The sequence below is a fragment of the Monodelphis domestica genome, chromosome 7 (assembly GCF_027887165.1).
Source record: "Monodelphis domestica isolate mMonDom1 chromosome 7, mMonDom1.pri, whole genome shotgun sequence".
Taxonomy (NCBI): domain Eukaryota; kingdom Metazoa; phylum Chordata; class Mammalia; order Didelphimorphia; family Didelphidae; genus Monodelphis; species Monodelphis domestica.
In genome coordinates, this window is record NC_077233.1 from 127,501,074 (window position 1) to 127,527,174 (window position 26,101).

The 26,101-nt window shown below is 37.5% G+C and overlaps 1 long non-coding RNA gene across 1 annotated transcript; it reads left to right on the forward strand.

The window, feature by feature from the left end:
* The first annotated feature begins 1,627 nt into the window (after positions 1-1,627).
* On the forward strand, positions 1,628-24,456 carry LOC130455510 (uncharacterized). The gene is made up of 4 exons (XR_008913528.1): positions 1,628-3,043; positions 17,872-17,939; positions 22,502-22,626; positions 24,071-24,456. It is a non-coding gene; the product is annotated as an uncharacterized LOC130455510 (long non-coding RNA).
* Positions 24,457-26,101: the final 1,645 nt, after the last annotated feature.

Sequence of the window (26,101 nt, forward strand, 5' to 3'; positions counted from 1 at the left end):
TAAGACCAAGCAAGAGTTAGAAAAAATTACAAAATGCAAAATAAATAATTTTGATTACATTCAATTAAAAAGGTTTTGTACAAACAAAACCAATGCAACCAAAATTACAAGGGAAGCAACAAATTGGAGGAAAAAATCTTCATAACAAAAAGCTCTGACAAAGGTCTAATTACTCAAATTTATAAAGACCTAAACCAATTATACAAAAAAATCAAGGCAAGGGACATGAATAGGCAGTTTTCAGATAAAGAAATCAAAACTATTAATAAGCACATGAAAAAAATGTTCTAAATCTCTTATAATTTAGAGAGATGCAAATCAAAGCAACTCTGAGCTACCACCTCACACCTAGCAGATTGACTCACATGACAGCAAAGGAAAGTAATGAATGTTGGAGGGGATGTGGCAAAGTTGGAAAATTCATTTAATGCATTGCTGGTGGAGTTTTGAATTGATCCAACCATTCTGGAGGACAATTTGGAACTATGCCCAAAGGGCACTAAAAGACTGTCTGCCCTTTGATCCAGGTATGGCACTGCTGGGTTTGTAACCCAAAGAGATGATAAAGAAAAAAAGACTTGTACAAAAATATTCATAGCTGCGCTCTTTGTGGTAGCAAAAAATTGGAAATTGAGATGATGCTCTCCCTTTGGGAATAGCTGAACAAATTGTGGTATATGTTGGTGATGGAATACCATTGTGCTCAAAGGAATAACGAACTGGAGGAATTCCATGGGAATTGGAACGACCTCTAGGAATTGATGCAGAGTGAGAGGAGCAGAACCAGGAGAACATTATATACAGAGACTGATACACTGTGGTACAATTGAATGTAATGGACTTCTCTTCTCTATTAATGGCAATGTAGCCATCCAGAACAATTCAGAGGGATCAATGAGAAAGAGCATTATCCACATTCTGAGGAAAAACTGTGGGAGTAGAAACACAGAAGAAAAACAATTGCTTGATTGCATGGGTTGATGGGGATATGATTTGGGATGTAGACTCTAAATGATCATCTTAATGCAAACATCAACAACATCTAAATAGGTTTTGATCAAGGACACATTTAAATCTCAGTGGAATTGCATGTTGGCTATGGGAAGGGATGAAGGGAGGGGAGGGAAAGAATATGATTCTTGTAACCAAGGGAACATGTTCTAAATTGACTAATTAAATAAAAATTTCAAAAAGAATTAAAATGAAAAAAAAAAAAACTAGAAAAGTAGAGGGATTCAGGCGGATTCCCCTCCCCATCTCTACTGTGTCTGATGACATTTTTCCCTCATGCCCCACCCCTTTGACAAGCAGCCAAAGGGAGCACACAGGGGTAAGGTGGGAGATTCATAGTCAGCAGAGCTGGAGGGAAGCAGAGCTTTGGGGCCACTCCCCTCCCCCTCTATACGTTCACAGAGGACATTCCTCACTTCACCCAACAGTCTGCCCAACAGCTCAATGGAAGTGCTTCCTCTGTCCCTTGTGTGGGATAATGGGGGATGGGTCATGGCACAGGGGAGGTAGGGAGGGCACAGTACTCAGCCGTGGGGGGGTGTCCTAGCACTCCATCTCTAAGAGGTTCACCATCACTGAGATAATGGGGTAAGATAATCACTACTTGAATTCTAGTTTAGCCACTTAATATCTTTATTAATTTAATACCTCTAGAAAGTCACAACCTCATTGTGGCTCATTTTTCTCTTTAATATAATAACAAATTAGATCAAATCATCTCTGAGGTTTCATCTAGTCTAAGATTTCCTGTAGTAACAACCTAGATCCTAGTTTCTTATGGTTTACCTAAAGAAGGATATGAAATGGTCTGGAATTTGAGGGCAATATCTGAAACTAGTAATTGAAAGAAATGAATCAAAAAATCTTTAATTTAGACATTGAGAGAAAAACTTTTCCATGGCCATATATATATGTATCTTAAGGTCTCATCCCATTTGATCTAGAAGAACCCCATATGGTGCCACCATGTGGTACTTAGAAAGGAGAGAAGCAATTGAAGCAAGAGATTGTTGTTATTTGGGGTAAGAGAAGCATTTCAGATGAACAGGGGAACCAGATTTGTGTATTTAAAATTTCATTCATTATATTCATTAACCTGTAAGATAAATTCCAGATTAATCTGATTTCCAAAGTGTTACATGGTTCTCCTCTGTGAACAGTTTCCAACTCAGCAAATAGTTATTGAGTGCCTATTATGTTCAGGGTCTTCCGCCAGGTACTCTGGAGAATACCAAAAAGAGTAAGAGGGACCTCCAGGTCTTCCTAATTCTTAAGACTGGTTTATGTCAGGTGGCCTTTGTTTATGTCCCCAAAAAGACTATAGTGGTCTAATAGAAGGACATCCTGACATAAATCATTCTAAGAGTCAGGAAGACCTGAAAATCTCTTAAAGTCAGAAAGTTCCACTTCTGGGACTTTGTGACCCACATTGGCTATGTGACCCCAAGCAACTTTCTAAGATCTAAATTACAGAGCCAGTGCTCATCTGTACTGACCCAGCAAGTTCTGACAGAACCTCTCAACAATGATGAAATCACAGTATTGGTTTTAAAAAATAAAACCTAGGGAACAAATATGCAACAATAAAAAATGGATTTAAGTTGGTGTGCTCATGGCTTTGCTACCTAAGCTTCCTTAGCTGTATTAATATACATGCTTCCTTGATAGCTCTGGAGTTATCCACTGGGCTTTTTTTTTTTTTTTACAGAAATTCTTAACAGATTTATATAATTTAGAAGTTAGGATCATAGATTTAGAACTGGAAGAGACTTAGAAGTTACCTCACCTAACTCCCTTATTTTATAAATTAAAAAAACACCAATAGAGAAAAGACTTGTCTAAGGCCTCTTATAATTGGTGATAGGACTGGGATCCAAATCTACATCTTCTGACTAAAAATTTTCTTCTTCACCTGATGTATAGCCTGTTACATGGGAAGCAGAGATATTTCAAAGTGAGGATGATTGAAACAGAGTTTAGAGTTACTTGTCAGAGATCAGAAGAATACATGCAAGAGGCTGGAGATCCACAGGTATGGTACATTGAACATATTTTAACATTTTTTCCATGTATTGGTTAGTTTTGCTGATTTTAAAACATCTTCTTTAAAATATTATTTGTTATATGAATTGGTTCTCTGAGAGGGGAAGAGGAAGATGCTGGAAGAAATTTCAGTGATATAAAAAGAAGATATCAATAAAAATTAAAAACAAAACAAAAAGATCACCTGCTAGTCTCTAGGGATTGAACTCTGGTAGTTCTATTCACTAGCAGTGTCCAGAGCCCTGCCTGGATTCAAGCCCTCCATCTGATGCTTACTGCCTGTGTGAACTTGGGTAAGACACTTAACATCCCTAGGCCTCAGTTTCTCGGCTGTAAAAAAAAGAGGATTGGATTATTTAAGTTCTGATATTCATTTGAGTCCTACAGTCTATGATCTTCTGAAGAAATGATTCTGAAGAAATTTTCAAATATGCATCTAGACACTAGGTGGAGCTATGTATTATGATATGAGGAATTGTCCTAAATAGAAATGTGGTGACCTTTCAGTATGAATTATAGAAAGTTAGAGCTAAAAGGAAACAATGAGATCATTCTGTCTGATCTCCTTATATTACTTTATATTTATTAGGAATTTAACAAACACGAATATTTCAATATATAAAGAACAGAAAAAAGATTTGTATATAACACTGTGAGCTACTATATATGTGTAAGGGTTTGGGTTTTTTTAATGCAATCTTTCTATTTTACAAATAAGAAAATAGAGGCCCAGAGATCAGAGGATTTAGGCTTGCCAAAGGCTACATAGCTAGTTAATAATAATAGCTGACATATATAATGCTTTAAGCTTACAGAAGCAATTAGGTGGTATAGTAGATAGAAGACTGGGCCTGGAGGCAGGAAGATCTGAGTTCAAATCTAGCCTCAGACACTTACTAGTGTGGCCCCTAGGCAAGTAACTTTAACATCTGTTTGCCTCAATTTCCTCATTTTACAAATGAGGATAATGATAGCACTTTCTCCCATAGTTGTTGTGAGGATCAAATGAAAAGATGCTGAAGGGCCTGGAACTTAATCGGTGTTATATAAAATGTTAGCTATTATTATAAAGCACTCTAGCATATATTAACTTGTTTGATCCTCACAACAACTCTGTGAGATACGAAGTAAAGCATTATCTCCATTTTTAGTTTTTTCATAATTTCCACCCTGTGATTGTACAGCTATTAAATTTGAGAATTCAAATACCACTGTCTACTGATTCTAAGTCTAATGGGATAGTATCAAAATGGCAGAGTAAGAGAAACCTTAGCTCACTTGCTTTACTTCTCTGACAAAGATCTAGAAAATGCAGCAAACCAAATTCTGATTAAGAAAGCCAATGAAAAATAACAATGTCATTTTTCCTGTCCAGAGCAATTTAGGTCTATAGACATTGAGATCCATTGTCTGAGTCTGGCCAGGGATGGAGCATTCTAGTGCCTAGGAACTAAAAGAGAGCCAAGATAGAGCATTAAGGCAGGAAGCACCAGGACAAAAAGGGATGCTAGGTTATTTGTGAACCACCTTTGGATTTAGGAATAGGGGCCATCTGGCAGCTCTGATGCCTATGACCCTGTTCAGAGTTACAATGGAAGAGGATCTGTTGTGAGTACTGGCCCTATCAGTGTACTGAACAAGGAACACGTTCCTGAAACTGCCTGTAGTTTTGAGAACTCTGATCCTAGGAGCAAAGCTCATTGCTCCAGACCAAAAGTTGCTCTGAATCTTGCAGATCTTCCTACTGAGCTAATAGTGGTTGAATCCAACAATAGTCTACTGAAATTCTCAACAGGACAACTTGAAAGACTCAAACCTGAGTCGGGCATTTGTAGAATTCTGATTAGGAGGGCAGAGTTTCACCCAGATCATACCACTTTCAGAGCACTAAAGTCATTGGGATGTTCAGTCTGAGCTACAAATGCAACAAAATAATATAAGAGGACAGAAGATCAGGCTAGGCATCCTCTCACCTCCCTCCCCAAAGGATGCAGAACCCAGCTCTAAAATAAAGTTCAAAGTCAAGAAATAGGCTGGAAACTTGACAAAAAAAAAAAAAACACACACACACACCATAAAGAATTATTATGGAGGAAATAAGATAGTAAAGTTGGGAGACCTCAACTTATTTTACCCAATTATATGCCAATAATTCTGATAATCTAAGTGAAATGTATGAATATTTACAAAAATATAAATTGCCTAAATTAACCAAAAAGGAAATAGAATACTTAAATAATTCTATTTTAGAAAAGAAATTGAACAAGCTATCAATGATCTCCCTAAGAAAAAATTTCCAGGACCAGATAAATTCACAATTCTGCCAAACACTTAAAAAATTAATACCAATGCTATGTAAATTATTTGAAAAAATAGGCAAAGAAGAATAATACCAAGTTCCTATAATGCAAATATGGTGATGATCCCTAAACCAAGAAGGGCAAAAACAGAAGAAGAAAACTATAGACCAGTTTCTGTTATGAATATTAATGCAGATGTTTTATGTGAAATGCTAACAAGAAGATTATAGCAATATGTCATAAAGATCATATACTATAACTAAGTAGGAATGCAGGGTTAGTTCAATTTTAGGAAAACTACCAGCATAATTGACCTTTATCAACAACAAAACCAATAAAAATAATGATTATCTCAATAAAGACAGAAAAAGCTTTTTTAACAAAACACAGCACTGATTCCTATTAAAAACACCCAAAAGGAAAGGAATAAATAAGGGCTCTCCCTAAAATGTTAAGTAATATCTTGCTAAAACTATTATCAAGCATTATCTGTAGTGGAGATGAGCTAGAATCCTTCCTATTAAGATGAGGGGTGAAGTGAGGATGCCCATTATCACCAAGATTATTTAATATTGTACTAGAAATGACAGCTATAGCAATAAGAGAAGAAAAAGAAATTGAAGGAATTAGACTAGGCAATTATGAAACAAAACTATCACTCTTTGCAGATTATATGATGGTATACTTAGAGAATCCTAGAGAATCAACTGAAAAACTTGTTGAAATAATTAACTACTTTAGCTATTTCAGGATATAAAGCAAAGCTACATAAATCTTCAACATCACTATATATTGCTAACGAAGCCCAGCAGAAAGAGATAGAAAGAGAAATTCCCTTTAAAATAGAGACAATATAACATATTTGGGAGTCTACCTGCCAAGAGAAATCCAGAAACTATATGATAATTACAAAACTCTTTTCACACAAAAAAAGTCAGATCTAAACTGGAAAAATATTACATACTCATGGATAGACCAAGTCAATATAACAAAAATGACAATTCTACATAAATTAATATGCTTATTCAGTGTCATATAAATCATATTACCAAAAAATTATTTTATAGAACTAGAGAAATAATAACAGAGTTCATCTGGAAGAACTAATGGTCAAGAATATCAGAGGAATCAATGAAAGGATAGAAGGAAGGCAACCTGCTTATAGATAGATCTTTAACTGTATTACAAAGTAGTAATCATCAAAAAAGTTTTGGTACTGGCTAAGAAATAGAACAGTGTACCAGTAGAATAGGTTAGGTACATAATGCATAATAATAAATTATCATATTAGTCTAGCATATGACAAACCCAGGGATCCAAGATTTTTGTATAAGCAATCACTACTCAACAAAAATTGCTGAGAAAACTAGAAAGTAGTTTGGTGGAAATTAGATATAGACCAACATTTCCCACTGTATTCGGAGATAAAGACAAAATGGATGCATAAAATAGACATAAAGACTGATACATAATCAAATTAGGGTACAACGGAATGGTTTATCTGTCAGATCTGTAAATGAGGGAAGAATTTATGACCAAACAAGAGATAGAGAGAAACATGGAATATAAAATGGATAATTTTGATTATATCAAATTAAAAAGATTTTGCACAAACAAAACCAAGGTAGAAAAGATTAGAAGGGAAGCAGGGAACTGCCAGGGAAAAATTTAATAGTAAGTTTCTCTGATAAAGGCCTCTTTTCTCAAATATATAGAGAACGGAGTCAAATTTACAAGACTATGAGTCATTCTCCAATGGATAAATGGTCAAAGGATATGAACAGGTGTTTTTCAGAGGAAATGAAAGCTATCTGTAATCATGACAAAAATACTCTCAATCAATACTGATTACAAATTAAATTAAAATGCAAATTAACACAACTGTGGAATCATCTCATACTGAAAAGGAAAATGACCGCTGTTGGAGGGGATGTGGGAAAAAGAGAAAACTAAATATACTATTGGCAGAGTTGTGAACTAGTCAAACATTCTGAAGAACAGTTTGGAACTATGCCTAAAGAACTATAAACTGCATAGCCTTTGATGCCACAATACCACTTCTAGGTCAGTACCCCTAAAGAGATCAAACAAAAAGGAAAAGGGCCTATGTGTACAAAGATATTTATAGCAGCTTTTGTGGTGGCAAAGAACTGGAAACTAAAGGGATGCCTATCACTTGGGGAATAGCTGAATTGTGATATATGTTTGTGATGGGATACTATTATGCTATAAGACATGATGAGCAGGATGCTTTCAGAAAAGCTGTAAAGAACTTATATGAACTGGTGCAAAGTGAAAAAATAGAACCAAAAGTGTCATTCTGACTCCAGGCCCAGTGCTGTAAAAACTCAGTTTGACACTAAAATTATGGAAAAAACCTGAGTAGATGCTCTGCTAGTTTGTACACAAAATATCTTTAGTTTATACCAATGAAGGAGGAGCTCAGCTGTGAACTTCTCCCTGGACCAGCTTAAGAAATGCTTCTGGAGACTCATATATATATATATGTCTATTTATTTAAAATATAATTTAATATGAAATAATATAAAGATATACAACAAAGGTTCCTTAACACCATACCTAAGCCACCCACCTTCGTTCACTGCAAGGTGAAATCTTCTTGTCTTGGGAATTCACCCACTATACTATCACTCCTTACTTCTAACTAAAATCCCCCCAAACTCTAACTAAATCCTTATATAAACTCATATATCTATTTCTTAAAGACTGTTTCCAAATTACAAAGGCAAAAAGGTCAGTTGACCCATTCTAAGCCAAGCTTAGCTAGGACTCTGGGTTCACTCAGAGCCTAGAGAAAACCAGGATCTTCTATGGCCTCCTTGAAATAAACAGTCTTTCAAAAGCAGTAATAAATCACTAAGTAGATTTCCTAGTGTTTCCCAGATTGGCAAAAGGGAAAAATACTGAGACACTCAGGATTTTTATCTTCCTTTCTTTCAAACTAACAGCAGTGAGTAGAGAGAAACCAAGTTTCCAGCCACTCTCAATCTGTCAGAAAGCAACTGACACAGAGCTCTCCATTGCTCCTCCCCCTCACACTTTGCAATATTCCAGAGAAGGTCCTGTACCTGCCCTTCAGCAACTTCTGAGGCAAAATTCCAAACTCCTTATTCCTAAAGTTAATGTTATAAGACCTAACTTCTTAATATTATCCGTAGAATTCCCCCCCTTCGAGCATATGGAGGGATAAAAGATCACTCCCATTTGCTTGCTCTTAAACATGTACTTCTAAAGCTATACCTAACATTCTTCAATTTCCCCCCCAAATCTAACCTTCCACTTACTCATCTTATCCTAATCTTATGCTAAACATTATCTACTATAAGCCTACTCTAGGGATATAAATCAATCAAAAGAAAACTTTAAAAACAGAAAAAACAAAGAAAACAAAGAAAACATACTTGCACACAGACAAGCACAAACATTACGATAATAGAAATCCAAAATGCAAAATGCAAACTTTTTTTTTTTTAAACCCTTACCTTCTGTCTTGGAGTCAATACTGTGTATTGGCTCCAAGGCAGAAGAGTGGTAAGGGCTAGGCAATGGGGGTCAAGGGACTTGCCCAGGGTCACACAGCTGGGAAGCGTCTGAGGCAAGATTTGAACCTAGGACCTCCCATCTCTAGGCCTGGTTCTCAATCCACTGAGCTACCTAGCTGCCCCCAAAATGCAAATTGAAAAAAGAAATAGTTACAGAAAACCAATGTAGCCTAAGTTTTACACTATCCATCCACTGAGTCATCTAGTTTCCTTATGATTTGGACATTGTAGTTATTTAATTTATGTGTATTCCAGTATTTCAAGGGCCTATAATTTAATCATTGTATACCCATTTCACTGACAGAAATGCTCGTTGAGATATTTGTATTAAACTTCTCCAGGGGGGCAGTTAAGTGATTCAGTAATAGAGAGCCAGGCCTGGAATCTGGAGAACCTGGGTTCAAAAGCGATCTCGGACATTTCCTAGCTGTGTGACCCAAGGCAAGTCACTTTATCCTAATTACCTAACCCATACTGCTCATCTGCTCTGGAACCTATACTTAGTATCAATTCTAAGACATAAAGTAAGGGTTTAAAAAAAAAATTCTCCAGAGCTCAGTATTCTCAACTATAAATTGTGGGGATTGGAGAGGATGATGGGTTCAGATTTCTAGAAATTCATTGTCCTGCTGTTATGGGGTTCAGATGAGTACCCCTGGGGTTTGGGAAGGATACCTTTTGCAAGGATGCAAAACTAATATTTAGCTTAAAAACAAAAAGAGAAATTTATTAGTTTTGGGAGTAATGCTGAGAATGGCCAGGAGGATCGCAAGGTGGAACAGCAAGATGAGGAGCAGTTCCTTGAGAGGACAGCATGAATGGAAAGGCTGTTTCCCCCCAACGACATCACTTCGGGAGATTTTATACTTTTTACAACAGTGTTAGTCACCCAGGCATGAGGTGGGGTGATCATACTGGGGTCTGCCTGGGGACATAGAGATTCCTTAGTTTTAGGGGACAAACAGATGTCTGATAGGATCGAGGTGTGGCCTGAAGGTGCATCTTTCTGTCCATCTTAAATCTAGAGGACGATCAAAGGAAGATAGTCATCTCAGGACCTAGGGGGGTCATTGGGTGTTTTTAGGCTCAGAGTCACGAGGATGGAAGGGAGCAAGGGAGTTTCCCTGATAATAGTTCATCTGAGTTTCTGGGGTACAGTGCCCACGTCACCGTAACCAGTTTGATAACAAGCCTTTTTGTGAATGCTTGATTGAGGCATAACTGTGTCAGATTAAATTTGTTTTCTCAGCTGGTTCTGCATTTCACTCAAGGAACATATTTACAAGACAGTTGATTTGGGTTAAATATGATATAGTCCGTGCATGGGGAGCAGAGGTCTTTGGCATTCTTTTTTTGTGGGTGTTGCGACTAAACTGACTGTACTGCGAATCCTAACCATGCTATCAGAAAGAACACTAATAGAGAAGAAAGAATTGGGTATGATGTTTGATCCTCCGGCTTCAGCTTCCTTCCTGTGTGTCAGGGAGGGGTAGGGGAGGTGGGGGCAAACCACTTCCTCTCTGGGCAAATGTTTTCTCTTCTGCAGAATGAGGGAGCTGGTGCCTTCCAACTCCAGATCCTGAAATCCCCAACCTCCTCAAGCTATCTATAGTCATGGGAAAAAAACAAAAAACCAACCTACTCTAAATCACTATTGATTGCAAATTAAATTAAAATGCCTGCACTAGTAAAAAACTAGATGGGGAGAACTGTAGGACATACTTTTAAATTTAATCTGCATTATTATTATTTAACATATTAAATATTTTAAGTCTTAGCCATCAACAAAACAATACATCAAGCTCTGATTTGTAGCATTTGTTGATTTCCAAGGTAAAAATGCTCCCATTGAAAATTAATGTGTTTTCTGAAGCTGATTTAAGCAGGATCCAGTTTGCCTCTGGATATCTCATACCAAATTACCTACTACACTAAGCAATATATCTAAATGTAAGCCATATTGGACTGGAAATCAGGATACCTGGGTCTTAGTTCTAATGTTGCTGTATCTAGTTGTGTGATCGTGAATAAATTACTTAACCTCTCTGGACCTTCAGTTTTCTCATCTATATGACACCACAATTAGATAAGATTATCTCCTTTGTCAACATGGAATCTAGGAACCCCAAACTTGTGGCCTAGTGGGATCTGGTGAACCCCAGGTTTCAGGACTAGCTTGTAGGTTAGAGACCCCAAAGTTTGTATTTGTTCCCTGTTGCCATGGGAATCTACCCTGAAAGGAATCCCAGGCTAGCCCATTCAGACTGAATGGTAGACCCTCAGGGGAATGACAGTCCTACTAGTCGGGTGGGACTAAGCATATGCTAAGGACCCTCTTTGTCTTAGGTAGTTTCCCCTATAGTATCAGACCCCTTCCCAAGAAGATCCACAACTGGGCAGGAACCATCCTTTAGTATCCATTGTAAGCATCCCCTTCTCTTACACCCCAGCCTCTAGCTATGATTCCTTTCCCAAGCTTGACTGTATCCCATCTGTGTAGTTTGAACACTCCTATTTCCTTTCTTGCTATAGGGATGTCAATCATCTTTCCCTGCCCCTGGACTTCTCCCAAATGGTATATAGGTTCCCCAAATTCTTTTGTTCCTTGGAGTCCATCTAGGGTGGCGGCACTCCCAGGGGTCAGTGACAAGAGCAGCCAGAGTTCAATCCTGTGCAGTCATGTGGCACGCAGTTCTGTGTTGAGGCATTGAACCCCTTTCCCTTGATTAAAGAGTGATTTTGACTATTTAATAGTTCTGTGTTTTTTCCCAGTCAACACCTTTCAACTCTAATATCCTATTATTCCATATCTTATCTCCGAAATAGCAGACAGGTTGTTTTTATAGAAAAACAAACCCCACTGAATTTTAAGGCAAAGGATCTGGTTTTGAATCCTGGCTCCAATACTTACTCTCTATCTAACATTGGGAAAATCCTTGAACTTCTCCAGAGTTCAGTTTCTTCAACTATAAAATGAGGAACTTAGAATTTTTTCTAAGTTCCTTTGGAACTTTAAATTCAAAGTTTCTTTTTTTTCTTCAAGGAAAACATTCTCTATTCTTCTGATGAAAGTCCTTAGGGTTGTACTCTTAATAAAGTAAAAATCATATACTATTTTCTTAATCTCACATAAAAATTAATCTCAAATTTGTAATGTTAAGAAAGGAGGCAGGTAGACATATCAGAGCCATGTGAACTACCACTGTCAATGTTAGGTCACAGGATGCTGAGGATGCACCTGAGAAATTTCAGCAAATCTTTAACTAAAGAGTTGATGCGTTGAGGAAACATCTGCTAGGAAGGGACTTGGTTTCTTAACCTAAAGTGAAAGCCTCAGACTTCACTTGGCACCAGTAACAGAACTTTTTCTTTCTATGCCTCAGATAGGGAGATCCTCAGCATTTAATAGACAGAATTAGCATTCTTAGCATTACAGCTACAACCAAAAATCCATTTGCTATGTTCTTTTCAAAGTCCTCCTGAAATTTGTATACTCTTGTCTTTGTTTCATAACAAAGCTTTCTTAATCAGGTAGTGGTGAGACCCCCTCAACTGGAGGTCCTCAAAGTAAGGCACAACTGGATAACCACTAATAATGATGTTGCAGAATTGAATCTTGGTCAGGTATGGACTGGATTAGAGGGCCTTGAGGACCTCTTCCAATTCGGAGATTCTGGAAACATTTATGCAGCTTCTTATAGGACTCATGTATAGCCAGTGCCTTATAGAAAGCTTCATTTTTGTGCCTATTTGGTTGAAATGGATAATGTGGAGCAGAAGGGAAAGAAACTATTTTTATTTTGCAGCTGAGGAAACCGAGACTGACCAGCCCCAGGTTGGACAGGTTGGGCCATATTCTTCCAGGACATAATTGAAACTATTCCCTGGTACTCTCCCTCAGTTCAGGAGTTTGTTAAAATGAATCACAATAATATTCTTAACTTAATTGTGGAGTTCCTAGAAATAGATCCTGTATACAATGGATTCCCAAGGAAGCCATAAAAAAGGCATTACTTAGAAATCTTTACCAGAGATCCCATTGCAACTTTAAAGAAAATTCTTTTAACAACCATCTTAACATTTGGAATAAAAATATTATTGGTATTAATGATAATGAAGGATCATTATAATAAATTTATAGAGAGCAATGAAGACACACTGGGAATATAAGGAACAATTCAACTAGCATATAAGTAATTTTAAACACATACTACTAGAAAAGAGAGCCTGCCATGTAATGAGAATGAAAGAGGATAGGTGAATAATTGAGCACAGTAACATCCCCCCTTGGTAGTTCATTCCTCAATAGAAAGTGATATAGACAAAAAAAAAGCACAGAATGACAAGATATAGAGGGATTTTGATACATACTATTGGAAGTGGCACAATGGATAGAGTAATGGATCTGGAGTCTGGAAGATCCGAGTTCAAATCTTTCTTCAGACATATATTGTGTGATCCAAGGCAAATTACTTAATCTTTTCTACCTCAGTTTCCTGTAAAAATTAAATTATGTCTAATAATAAAATATTATATTTTTTGATGTTTATTAAGGATTATTAGAAATCAAGGATACAAAATAAAAACCATGTGCCCGTGGCTGATTAGCCCATTCATAATCTCCACACTTAGCTTACCACTACACTTACTACATCATTGCAATGGCCGAGAGAGCGTGGGAGGTTGTTACTGTCAGTTAAATGCCAATTGTGATCTCACCAACCTGGGGACTCAGGTGAGATTATAGGGAATTCTGGGAAATACCAAGGACTTCTGGGGATTGAAGTCTAGGGTTCAAAATCTCCATTTATACATTCCAAATCTGTAAAATGATAATAGTAAGAGCACCTACCTCACAAGATTGTGAAGATCAAATGAGAGAACCTATGTAAAGTGATTTTCAAACCTTAAAGAGCTATATATCTTATGAACATAGGATTAAAAAATAAATATTGATATTTGGGGGTTATATATCACCTAAATTTCCCCTTGTATCCTACTCTTCAACTCTCCGCAAGAAAGACAACCTATATGATAAAGAATTTTTTTTAATAAAAAAAAGGAAAAGAGGACATAAAAAACAGTTGTGTAGTGTTCTAGATCTGTGGTCTTATCTCTGCAAAGGAGTAGTAGGAGGTGTCTTCTCCATTTTCTTTGGGGTCATACTTGTTCTTTGACATTTGTAATTTTGAAACATTAACTTTCTTTGAAAATTAATTTAATTTTTATTGGTTGATTTTGTTAGTTTCTTTGTTGGTTGCATCAAAATTGCCAGACATCTCCTTCTCTCCTTTATTTGCATTTCTATTTATCAGTTCTTTCACAGTTATTCTTCAAACATTAGTTTCTGTAACTGTGTATAATATTCTCTTGGTTCTACTCATTTCACTTTTCATAATTTCACATATGACTTTCCAGGTTTTTAAAAAATTAATCTGCTCATCACTTCTTACATATCATTAGTATTCCATCACAATTATATGCCACAACTTGTTCAACCATTTCCCAATTAATGGACATCTCTTAAATTTCCAAATCTTTGCCATCACAAAAAGAGCTGCTATAAATATTTTAGAATGTATAGATTCTTTTCTTTTTTTCCTTGATCTCCTCGGAAAACAGACCCAACATTGGTATTGCTGGGTCTAAGGTTATACAGTTTTATAATGCCCTTGGTATAGTTCAGATTGCCCTCCTAAATGGTTAGATCAGTTTATAATTTCACCAACAGTATGTATTTTTTCCACTTCCCTTCCAACATTTATTATTTTTCCCTTTTATCATTTTAGCCAACATGATAGAAATGAAATATCTGATTTGTTTTGATTTGCATTTCTCTAATCAGTGAGTATGTAGACATTCTTAAAAATTTTTTTTGTTTCATTTTGTTGCTTTTTATATCATCAGTATTTCTTCCAGTATCTTTCTTCTACCTTTCAAAAAACCACCTCAGAGGACAATCAATATATTTTCAAGAAAAAAAGGAAAAGAAGGGAAAAAAAGAAAAAATCTAAGTCTGAAAGTATATGCAAGCTACTTAACCTCTGCTCAGTTTCTTCATCTGTAAAATGGGGAATAATAATAGCACCTACCACCTAGGATCATTGTGAGGATGAAATGAGATAATATTTGTAAAGCACTTTGCAAATTTTAAGTAGCTCTATAAATGTTCATTAGCTATAAGAACATTCACTATTGTTATAATTACTATATGCAGTGTTCCTCACCTGGGGACCTTCCATGTCTGCAAAGGACTAAGTTGGAGGTATATTTTCTTTTAAGATATTTTATTTTATCAGTTAAATGTATTAATTTTCCACATAAGCTTTCTAAAGTTATAAGATCCAAAGCGTCTCCCTCCCTCCCTTCTCTTCCCCTTCCTAGAGACAGTAAGCAATATGATCTGGGTTGTACATGTGGAGATATATTCTCATATATCTTCTTGGAGGTCTTGCTTGTTCTTCAGAATTTTGCAACATTCATTTATTATTTTTTATTGTTGTTTTTACCTTTACTTGTAATTATATATATATTGTTTTCTCTTACTAATTCATTTTCCTTCAGATCATATAAATTCTATTCATCATATTCATTGTTTCTTATAACAGTAATATCCCATTAAATTTATGAACCATAATTTGTTTAGCCATTCCCTAGTCAATGATCAGCTACTTTGTTTCAAGTTCTTTGCTACCACAAGAAGTGCTGCTATTGATATTTTGGTGCATACATTGTAGTTCCTTCTTGCCAGTGACATCTTTGGGGGTATATATGCTCCCAAGGAATCTCTTCCACAAAGGACAAAGACATTTTGGTCACTTTATTTACAAAATTTCCAATTGCTCTCAAAACAATTGTATTGATTCACAATTCCGCTCATCCAACATTGACAATTCCCATCTTTTGTCATCTCTGCCAAAGAAGTAGAGATAACTACTTACAGAATAGATCCAATGCTTCTGTCATCTGAAAAAGATCATATTTTGATCAAACTTTGATCATCATCAAAAAAGATCAACTTGACATTCATGTTAGCCTCAAAGTTCACAGATTATATGATTTTTCTTTATAGGAGGAATCTGATGGGGGTAGAGGAGAGAAGATGTTAAGGAAATGGATACTGCAGCACTCAAGATAAACTTGGCATATTTCACAATTTTGCCTTGTTTCTATAAACTTCCAGTATGAAAATTTTAAACTGTTAGATGTCATGAATGATAAGCAAGAGCCTTAAAAGATTATTCCATCTTTTTTTAACAAATCACGAAATTAGAATGGCTACCTATTGTAAAAATTAAATTTGTATCTCTAATAATAAAAATATTTTATTTTATGAGGTTTATTAAGGACCATTAGAAATCAAGGGATAAAGAGGATACAAAATAAAAACCTCATGCCCATGGCTGGAGCCATTTTCAAATTTTCCCTGCTTTACCACCATCACTGCTGATGCTACATGCAAGGAGAGAGAGAGAGAGAGAGAGCGAGAGCTGGGAGGCGTTACTGCCAGTTAAATACTTATAACGTGATCTCACCAACATGGAGACACAGGAGAGATTATAGGGAATTCTGGGAAATACCAAGGACTTCTGGGGAATGAAGTCTAAGGTTCAAAATCTCCATTTATACACTTCATATCTACCATATTTTCTAAAGTTTTGCCCTATGATCACAGTTAAAGTTCCACATTTATGTAATCTTTTTTGTCAGGAATTTTTGTATGTCACAAATGATCCAGGTATGCTTTGGGGGATTTCTCAATTCTCTAACACTTTGTCCCACTCAAGAAATGTGTTGTCATCAATTCTCCTCTGAGGCATACAGTTCATAAACCTCAGAGAAAACAATTTTACTTGCAGGTTGAAGAAAACAATAGGACTCATAACAGAAGCTATGGAAATTATCTATACCAATTAGTAATTGTCCCTTAGAGGCACTAAGCAGGGCTCCTAGGAGGCATTGCCTCTCAAAGCACTCCAGTAGATTGGTTGTTTTTTTTTTTTTTCCTGCAGTTTTGCATTAATTCCAGCAGATGGTATTTTCTTCCCTAGATTCATAACTAGGAGTTTTGCCACTTTGGGCAAATTCAATGCAGGGTGATATTCCCATCCTGGTTGAATGCAGTTATGCTGGAAGATGGAGTGGTTTATTCCCCTGCCAAATGGACAGTGATTCTGACTACTAACTCCCTAAGCCCAGCAAAGACAGAGGCAAGACCATAGGGATATCATGCAATTACTATGCAATTCTGCTCTGGCAAATCAAAGGATCCTCATGGTGAGGAAGTATGCTGCCTTATCCCCCCAGATGTTGATGCTCTGGAGCAAATCCCCTGGTTATCTGTATCTATGGATGGTTCTCTATTTCAGTTCCTCTAGTTACAGGGTATAGTGTAGCTCTTCAAGTGTTTCTAGCCCTTTGCTAGAAGGACGAAAAAGCTTTCTCTACCATAAGCCAGTCCCAGAGTTTCCAGAACTGTTTCATAGTTCTACCTCTGATCCAGACAGTGTTCTTCTCTGGAGTTTCTCTACCATACCACATTTCTTGCTGACCTCTCCAAAATTGCCCCAATATTAAGAATTTGTTGCCCTTATCATCTCAGTCATTCATATCAAATTTAGATGTGAGGTCCCTACAGCTGCATTTCCTCTTTCCTTTAGGTTCTTGGATGGTACTCTTCCTGCCATTATAAATGTTCCCTGTAAGTCTAGATGTTGAACAAAATATCCTAATTCTTCCTTCCTTCCCCAATTCCCCTATTCCTCAAGACCCCAGCAATTTTTTAGGTGCAGTTTGGCAAAGTTATTCAATATACCCAACCATATCTAGGATAGAGACTAGGATAAAGTGCACACTCCTCTCTCTAGGAAAGCTTTTAGGAGAGGGAGTGGAGAAAAAGAAACTCCCTATATTTTATTCCTCCACTGACATTTTCTTTTCATGTCTCATTGAAGTACAGAGATGATCCTCAAACACTGTGTCAAGGCAAGCCTGCGTTCCGAGAGGATCTATCAAACTTCAGGTACTGACCTTATTGGCCTGTATTTCTATCATCTGACAACTATCCTACCCAAGTTTGGAGAGACTCATCTTCAGGTTGGCCAGAAAAGGAATCCATAGCATCTCTTAAAGCTTGTCTTCCAAGGCATGTCTACCAAGAGTTAAATAAGCATCAGTAGAGGGAGAACCTAGATCAATGAAGTCATGGATTTTTGAAGTAGCAAAAAAAAAAAATTAATTTTGCTCATGTGTTTTCATGGAATTAAGAGGCTGCTGAATGACTGCTCTTGAGTAGTCCTTACTTTGCTGAGCATGTATCATCAGCTCCACAAGTCTTTGCATGTATTAATGTCATCTCTGCCCTACTTCCCTCTTTTGTAAAAGGGAGGGGGATGAAAATACGGGAATTAACTTGCTTACCCACTTTCTAGGAATTAGACAAGGACTGAAATATATGACACTAATATTTCTAATTCCCAAATTCCTCTTACTTAAGACACTGGGGAACTTTGAAGTGACCTAATAACTTATTGTCTTTTACTGATTTGTTATGACAGAGTTAGTATGGTCAAGGAGAAAAAACACTAGACTTGGAGTCAAGAGATGTGGGTTCAAATCTTAGCTCTGAAATTAGCTAGCTATAAATTAAAGTCCCTTTGAACCTCAGAGGCCTCATCTGTAAAATGGAGATACTTGATTTGTACTACTTACCATAGAGGGTAGTTTTGAGAAAGGCTCTTTGAAGACCTAAAGTGAGAAATGTGAGTTGTGATTTTTAGGTTAGGATATTCACACATAATGGGTTCCACTGAGTTCAGGCTAGAATTTTCCAATGGGTATTGGGTTTAGGGGATCATAGGTGAGGGGAAATTTAGAATTGTGTTAACTTTGAAATGTTGGTGACTTGTGCCTAGTCTTCATAACCAGGGTAAACCTTAAGGCCACGTGGAATTAGAACACGACTAGATTTTACAATCTCAAGAGCAGTTTTCCCCTCTGTCCCCTGCCTGGATACTATAATGGTCATTTACCTTTGGAGTCCAGAGTTTAAACTAGATATAGGCCAAAGATGGGTATTTCATGGCTTTGTTCTAATCTCTCTTTTAACTTAAAGACCTTACTTGTATGGTGTAAATAGTTCTGGAGCTACTCTTGGACCAGTAAATTGGGCAAAGCTATTTCTAATTAGGATTATCAGTTCATATTAATTAGCCAGCCAGACATTAGCTTTTAATTGACAAAGATTTCATTGTTGGTAGTTTTGGGCTTTTTTTTTTCTGTCTTAAAACTGATACAAGTATTGCTTCCAAGGTAGAAGGAGCAGTAAGGGCTCAGCAATCAGGATTAAGTGACCTGCCCAAATTCACATAGCTAGAAATTGTCTGTAGCCAAATTTGAACCCAGGACCTCCCATCTCCTAGGCCTGGCTAAATATCTACTGAGCCACCTCTTCTATAAGGATTTCTTAAGTACTTGTTATACCAAGCACAGATTATTTGCTAAAAGATAAACCAAGACCTGATATGCAAAAACAAAACAACAACCAAACAGAACAAAAACATCCAAACCAAAAACCTACTTTTTTCCACCAGGTTCGCCCTTGGAAAGAGTGAAGCCAAACTGAAAGTAGTGACTTTTCCAACATTCTTCTCCAAATGGCCTTCTGGGTATAACATAGCCAATAAATCGGTTGCTTTCTTGTTTTCAGTGTACTGGGTCAATCCCCTATTAGGGCAATCATGAAGATTGTTCCTCACAGCTGATTCCTCGTGAGGCTTAGTTACTGTGGTTACCAGTAGACTTTGCCATGGACACCTATTGCTGAGCCTTTTGATAGCTCTTTTGACTTTTTCAAAGGTCAGTAAACCCAGTGCCTGGCACAGAATAGATGCTTAATAGATGCTTTTTAATTCGACTTTAGCTTAAGGGTCTGATCATAAGGTCAAAACCTGATATACTTGACCCTTACCTAAGATTAGGAGAAAAAAACAAAACACAGCAGACAGAAGCAACATGGGTACCATGTGTAGGGAAGTACAGGGCTGTCCCTTAGCCACGCACTTCTGAAAGCAGGCTCCAAGCCTCCTCTTGAATTGATACCAGGTAGAGCCTACAGGTATGGGCAGCTGGGTGGCATGGTGGGTAAATGGCTGGTCCTGAAGTCAGGAATACTTATCTTCCTGAGTTCAAATCTGTGCTCCAACACTAACTGTGTGACCCCAGGAAGTCACCTGTTTGCCTCCATTTCTTCGTCTGTAAAATGACAACTGGAGAAAGAAATGGCGAGCCATTCCAGTATCAATGTAAAGATAATCCTAAATGGGGTCCCGAAGAATAGGACATAGCTGAATTGATTGAACAACAGCAGCAACAAAAGGACATACTACAAAAACTAGTCTCAATCAGCCTTTCCTCTGTTACATTTTTAATGACACTTTATCCTTGAGTTGTCTGAAAACACTACAAGAAGTCAAGATTCTCCATTCCCTCAATCACAAAACTACACATACTGAAAGGCTTAAAGGAACCATTGGCTTCTTTAGAGGAGGAAGGAAATACAGGACCATAATTGCTAGATTAGGTATTTGGAAGGCCTCTATGTTTGTCTTGTTAGCATTTGTTTAAACATCTGTTCAGCAATCTTTATGGCACCAAGGTGAAAATTTTAAGGGTCTGATTTAAGTTTATTCTGTATTTCTTGGTACTTCTGTTTTACTCCATGCAAGTAACATTTCGCAGGTATACATTAGTTCAAACCATATAGAAAAACAGCATGATATAATGGAAGGAATGCTGGCCTTGGAGTCAGAAAACTGGCTTTAGTCCTGGTTTCAGAACTTACTTAATGCGGGAGAGTCCTTGGGCAAGTCATTTGGCATGATGTCTCCTCAACTTTCACATATGTCAAATGAAGGTAATAACACTGCACTTCCTTTCTCACAATGCTTTTGTGAAGAGATATTTTGTTCATCTTAAAGAATTATAGGAATGCTTAATAATATTATTTTTATTATTAAACACAGAATATGTAAAGGGAGAAGAATTAATCTGAATCATTCAAAAGAAATGCATGATTTCTCCCTTATCCTTGAGAGCAGCTGAGGTGGCACGTTAGATAGAGTGTCAGTGCTGGAGTCTAGAGCATCTAAATTCAAATTTGTTCTTACTTACAGTCTGGCCTCAGACACTTCCTAGCTGTGTGACCCTCGACAAGTCAATTACCTTATTTGCTTCAGTTTCCTCATCTTTCTTTCTTTCTTTTTTTTTTTAAACCTTTACCTTCTGTATTGGTTCCAGAGCAGAAGAGTGGTAAGGGCTGGGCAATGGGGGTTAAGTGACTTGCCCAGGGTCACACAGCTGGGAAGTGTCTGAGGTCAGATTTGAACCTAGGACCTCCCATCTCTAGGCCTAGCTCTTAATCTACTGAGCTACTCAGCTGCCCCCTCCTCAATTTTCTTTCTTTCTTTCTTTCTTTCTTTCTTTCTTTCTTTCTTTCTTTCTTTCTTTCTTTCTTTCTTTCTTTCTTTCTTTCTTTCTTTCTTTCTTTCTTTCTTTCTTTCTTTCTTTCTTTCTTTCTTTCTTTCTTTCTTTCTTTCTTTCTTTCTTTCTTTCTTTCTTTCTTTCTTTCTTTCTCACCTTCCATCTTGGAGTCAATACTGTGTATTGGCTCCAAGGCAGAAGAGTGGTAAGGGCTGGGCAATGGGGGTTAAGTGACTTGCCTAGGGTCACACAGCTGGGAAGTGTCTGAGGTCAGATATGAACCTAGGACCTCCTGTCTCTAGGCCTGGCTCTTAATCTACTGAGCTACCCAGCTGCCCCCTCCTCATCTTTCAAATGAGCTAGAGAAGGAAATTTTCTTTGCCAAGTATCTTTGCCAAGAAAACCCCAAATGGGGTTATGAAAGTCAGACAGGACTAAATGACTAAACAAGAATAACCCCTTACCCTTGAAAAACTAAGTTAATTTGAAATAATAGCACTTAACAACCTAAAAACAATCTATGCTGGTGACCCCACCAATTGGCAGGGCTTTGGGCAACTTTTGGAGGGTGGCCTAACTCAGGGACGAATTGACACTTTGAGATGATTCAGCAAACCTGGGGTGGCTCAGGGTCTCATAAAAGTGGAAGATTCATCTGTTTGCCTTCATTAGATCTACAAAGCCACATTTTTAAAAATTGCAAATGAACACCACACTTTATCCCCTATCTGCATGGGGCTACGATCTTCAACAATACCTAGAAATGGTGAAAACATCAGCTACCCCCACTACCTGACTCCCCTAACCCAGTATGCCCTCCTTCCTAGGGAAACAAACATAGCTTTCTGACCTGACCACTTGCTCTGCTTTTAAGATCTTTGTTTCTCTTCTGAGAAACTCAATTGTATGGGGGAAAGGTTTCTCTATTCATGGTCTAGTAGCAGAAAAGACACCAACAAAGAGACCTATGTATTGGGAGCATGAATCTTTGATATTTGGAGAGGGCTGCCCTATCCTCCCTCCATAATTTATATGTCAGAGATGCCTATGTGAGGAGCAGCCACTAGGTCAACTCCCTGCTGGGTTCTTTTTTTTTTTTTCCAGGACTTATTTCCATGGCTCATGGCTCACCTCAGAGAAAGGCACGAAAATGGGAAGCCAAGTGTGGAGAGAGAGTGAAAGGAATTCCCTAAGAACTGGAATATTCAGTGGGAAGTATTGAGTGAATGGTAGGTACTTTGCCTAGGAGATAGACAGGCTATGTACAGAAAGAGTCACTTTAGTTCAGAAAGGACTGAAAAATGAAGACTCAGTGTGATCCTTTCTGTTTCGTAAGTTGGTTTGAATAGTTTAGAGGCATTCCAGACCCAAACTTATGGAAGAGCTAGAGAATATCAAGAAGTCCTGAGGCAGGTTATTCCTAGATATTTCATTTTTAAGGAGCTGGGATGTTAGTGGCCCTTTCCTCTCCATCTAGATACCTGGGAGCTTGCACTTTCTCCTGGGAGAAGGAATACGTGATGAAGGGCAGAAATGGGGAGGAGGAGATTAAATAGTGGAAAAGGAGAGAAGGAAAAGCCCGTGACACCTTATATGGGGGGAGGAAGGGCACGATAGCAGCAGCAGCAATAGCAAACTTGAATTTGTAAGAACAATGGCATCATCAGTCCAGTTTTTCATCTCCTCCTCAGCCCCAAAGTCCCTGCCTTTTTTTTTTTTAAACTCAATGTATTTGTCTCTACTTTGATCCCCAGATTCAGGCAGGACTTCCATGTTTCATTTCTCTGGTGAAAATCTCAAAAGACAAAGCTACAGCTTAAAGTGTATAAATTTCTCCAGAATCTTTTGATTCATACTACACCCCCCTCCCCGTTATTTATAGTGCAAGCTGATTAACGGGGGACAGCGAGGAGGAACTAGTCTAGATAGATATGGGAAGCAATGTGTTCTTAACTGGCACTGAAAAGGGGGAATCCAGGGGCTAGTTTTGAATAAGTATGTTTGAAGTGCATGGAAGTGAAGAGCAAAAGTGAAACATTGTTCCCCAGACTGTTGAGGTGGGGAAGGAGCACCACAAGAAGACGCTGAGATTTGAAGTTCTAGGAAAGCAGACAATTAATTCTTCCTATGATGTTAAGCTACTCAATGACAAATACTGTGAGCCATCTGAAAATATTTGTGGTGGGGATGGTGACAGCAATACCTTTTTTGTTTTTAAAATCAGAATCTACATTAAGACCACAGAAAATAAACTTGCTTCTAAAACTAGCTTATTGCTACTCTGTGTTCTCCTATCATGGCACCATGCCTTTTACTTATAGCATCCTTCTACTAAGTAATCTCTGTTTAAATGTAAGTGTTCTGCTTTCCATATTATAGAGAGTACTTTGATTTCCTTAGTTCAGCTCACTGCCCCAAATTTTACTTCTGTCTCCACTATCCTATCTATCCAAGCTGCTTTCCAAAAGACCATCCAAGATTTGCTGTATTTGGCATGTATTCCACTACTTGAAACTCTCTATCATGAGCTTTTGTTCCCCTACCTTATACAATTGAACATAAAAGCTGACATTAATAGTGTTTAAATTTTTACAAAGTTTCATATACATCATCTCAATTGTTTTTAAAATGATAATTTAATTTATATCCATTTATAATCTTCCTTTCCCACAGCCCCTCTCCAGTGAACAACAGCAAAAGTAAATCCGCATTATGAATACACATAATACAGAAAAAAAGATATTCACATTGACCGTGCTCCAATATACTTCCATCTGGATTGAAATTCACCTCTCTGGAGGAGGTGAGTGGTGTGTTTCATCTTCAGGCTTCTGGACTTGTGATTTGTCTTTACATTGATCACATTTCTAAAGTCTTTCAGAGTATGTATTTCATATTTTCTAAAGTTTGGCTTGACTTGGGTCAAAACTAGAAGGAATAGGTCCAAGGAGCAGAGCAGGAGATTTAGGCTATTTCCTACCAATAGTTACATTAACATAGAATGGGTTACTTTAGGAAGTGGTGAGTTCTCCCTCACTTGATGTCTTCAAGACAAACCTGAATGAGTACTTTCCGGGAATACAATAGATACAATAAGAAGGACTGGGGTCAGTTATGGATTGGACTTGATGACTTCCAAGGCTATTTCCAAGCTAGACAGTTTGTACTTCTTAGAGTTATCACTGATTCCTTCTCTCTCACCTCCTGTTATGGGGGTAAAGAGGTGCACCCCTGGGGTTTGGGAAGGATACCTTTTTTTTTTTTAAATTTAACATTATTTTATTTGGTCATTTCCAAACATTATTCATTGGAAACAAAGATAATTTTCTTTTCTTCCCTCCCCCCCCCTCCCACCACCTCTCCCATAGCCCACATGTGATTCCACTGGGTATCACATGTGTTCTTGATTCAAACCCATTTCCATGTTGTTGGTATTTGCATTAGTGTTCATTTAGAGTCTCTGGGAAGGATATCTTTTACAAGAATGCAAGACTCCAAAACTTAGCTTAAAAATAAAAAGAGAAATTTATTAATTTAGAGAGTAATGTTGGGAATGGCCAGGAGGATGGTACAGGTGGAACAGCATGATGGAAGGCTGCTCCTTGGGAGGACAGCATGGATGGAAAAGCTGTTCCCCAAGATGACATCAGTTCTGGGGATTTTATACTCTTTACAATAGATGCTGTGTCATGGTGTGGATGTGATTCTAGAGTGGTAAACCCTCAGGCATTCAGTCAGGGGTTTGGTTATCTGACTGGGGTCTGCCTGGAGACATAGGGAATGACCTTCATAAAAGATTCTTTGGTTATAGGGATCAGACAGATGTCTGAGATGTAGCCTGATAGAATCGAGGTGTAGCCTGAGGTGCATCTCTGTGTATCTTAAATCTACAGGAGGATCAAAGGAGGACAATAATGTCAGGGTCCTATAGGGGCCATTGGATGTTTTAGACTAGGAGTCAACAGGATGTAAGGGAGCAAAGGAATTTCACTCATAGTTTGCCCGAGTTTCTGGGGGTAAAATGCCCACGTCACTCTCATATCTCATTAGTTGCTAAGGTCTATCACTTGTTCTCTAATATCTTTCAAATTCATCCCTTCCTTTCTGTTCTGTCTGCTACCACCCTATTTTAGATCCTTATTACTTCTCATTTAAGTCATTATTAGAGCACCCTAACTGATCTTTCTGATTCCAATCTAATTTTCATTCCAACCCATCCTGTACATCACTGCCAGAGTAATCTTTCAAATACATGTCACTTCCTCACTCAAAAAACTTCAATGACCCCCTGTTATTTGTCAAATTAAATCCAAACTTCTTTCCTTGGCATTTAGGGAACTCCATGATCTAACTTAAGCTTTACTTCTCATTATTTCTCTTTATATAGTTTCTGTTTTAGCCAAACTATCCTATTTAATTTTCTCTTAATGTATGCCACCATTTTTAAAAAGAGTGTCCTCAGTACATGGTTCCATTTGCCTCTGTCCTTACTGTTTACATATTAAATCTTTTCCATCTCCCAGACTCAATTCATGTAACATATATTTTTATGAAGCCTTCCCTCATCAGCTTAGCTGAAAGAGATCTTTTCATTTTCAAATCTGTCTTAAACTTTGGAACTTTCCTAAACATATTTTGTTGTTGTTGTTCAGTTGTTTCATCCATGCCCATTGCTTCATGACCCCATTTGGGGTTTTTGTGGCA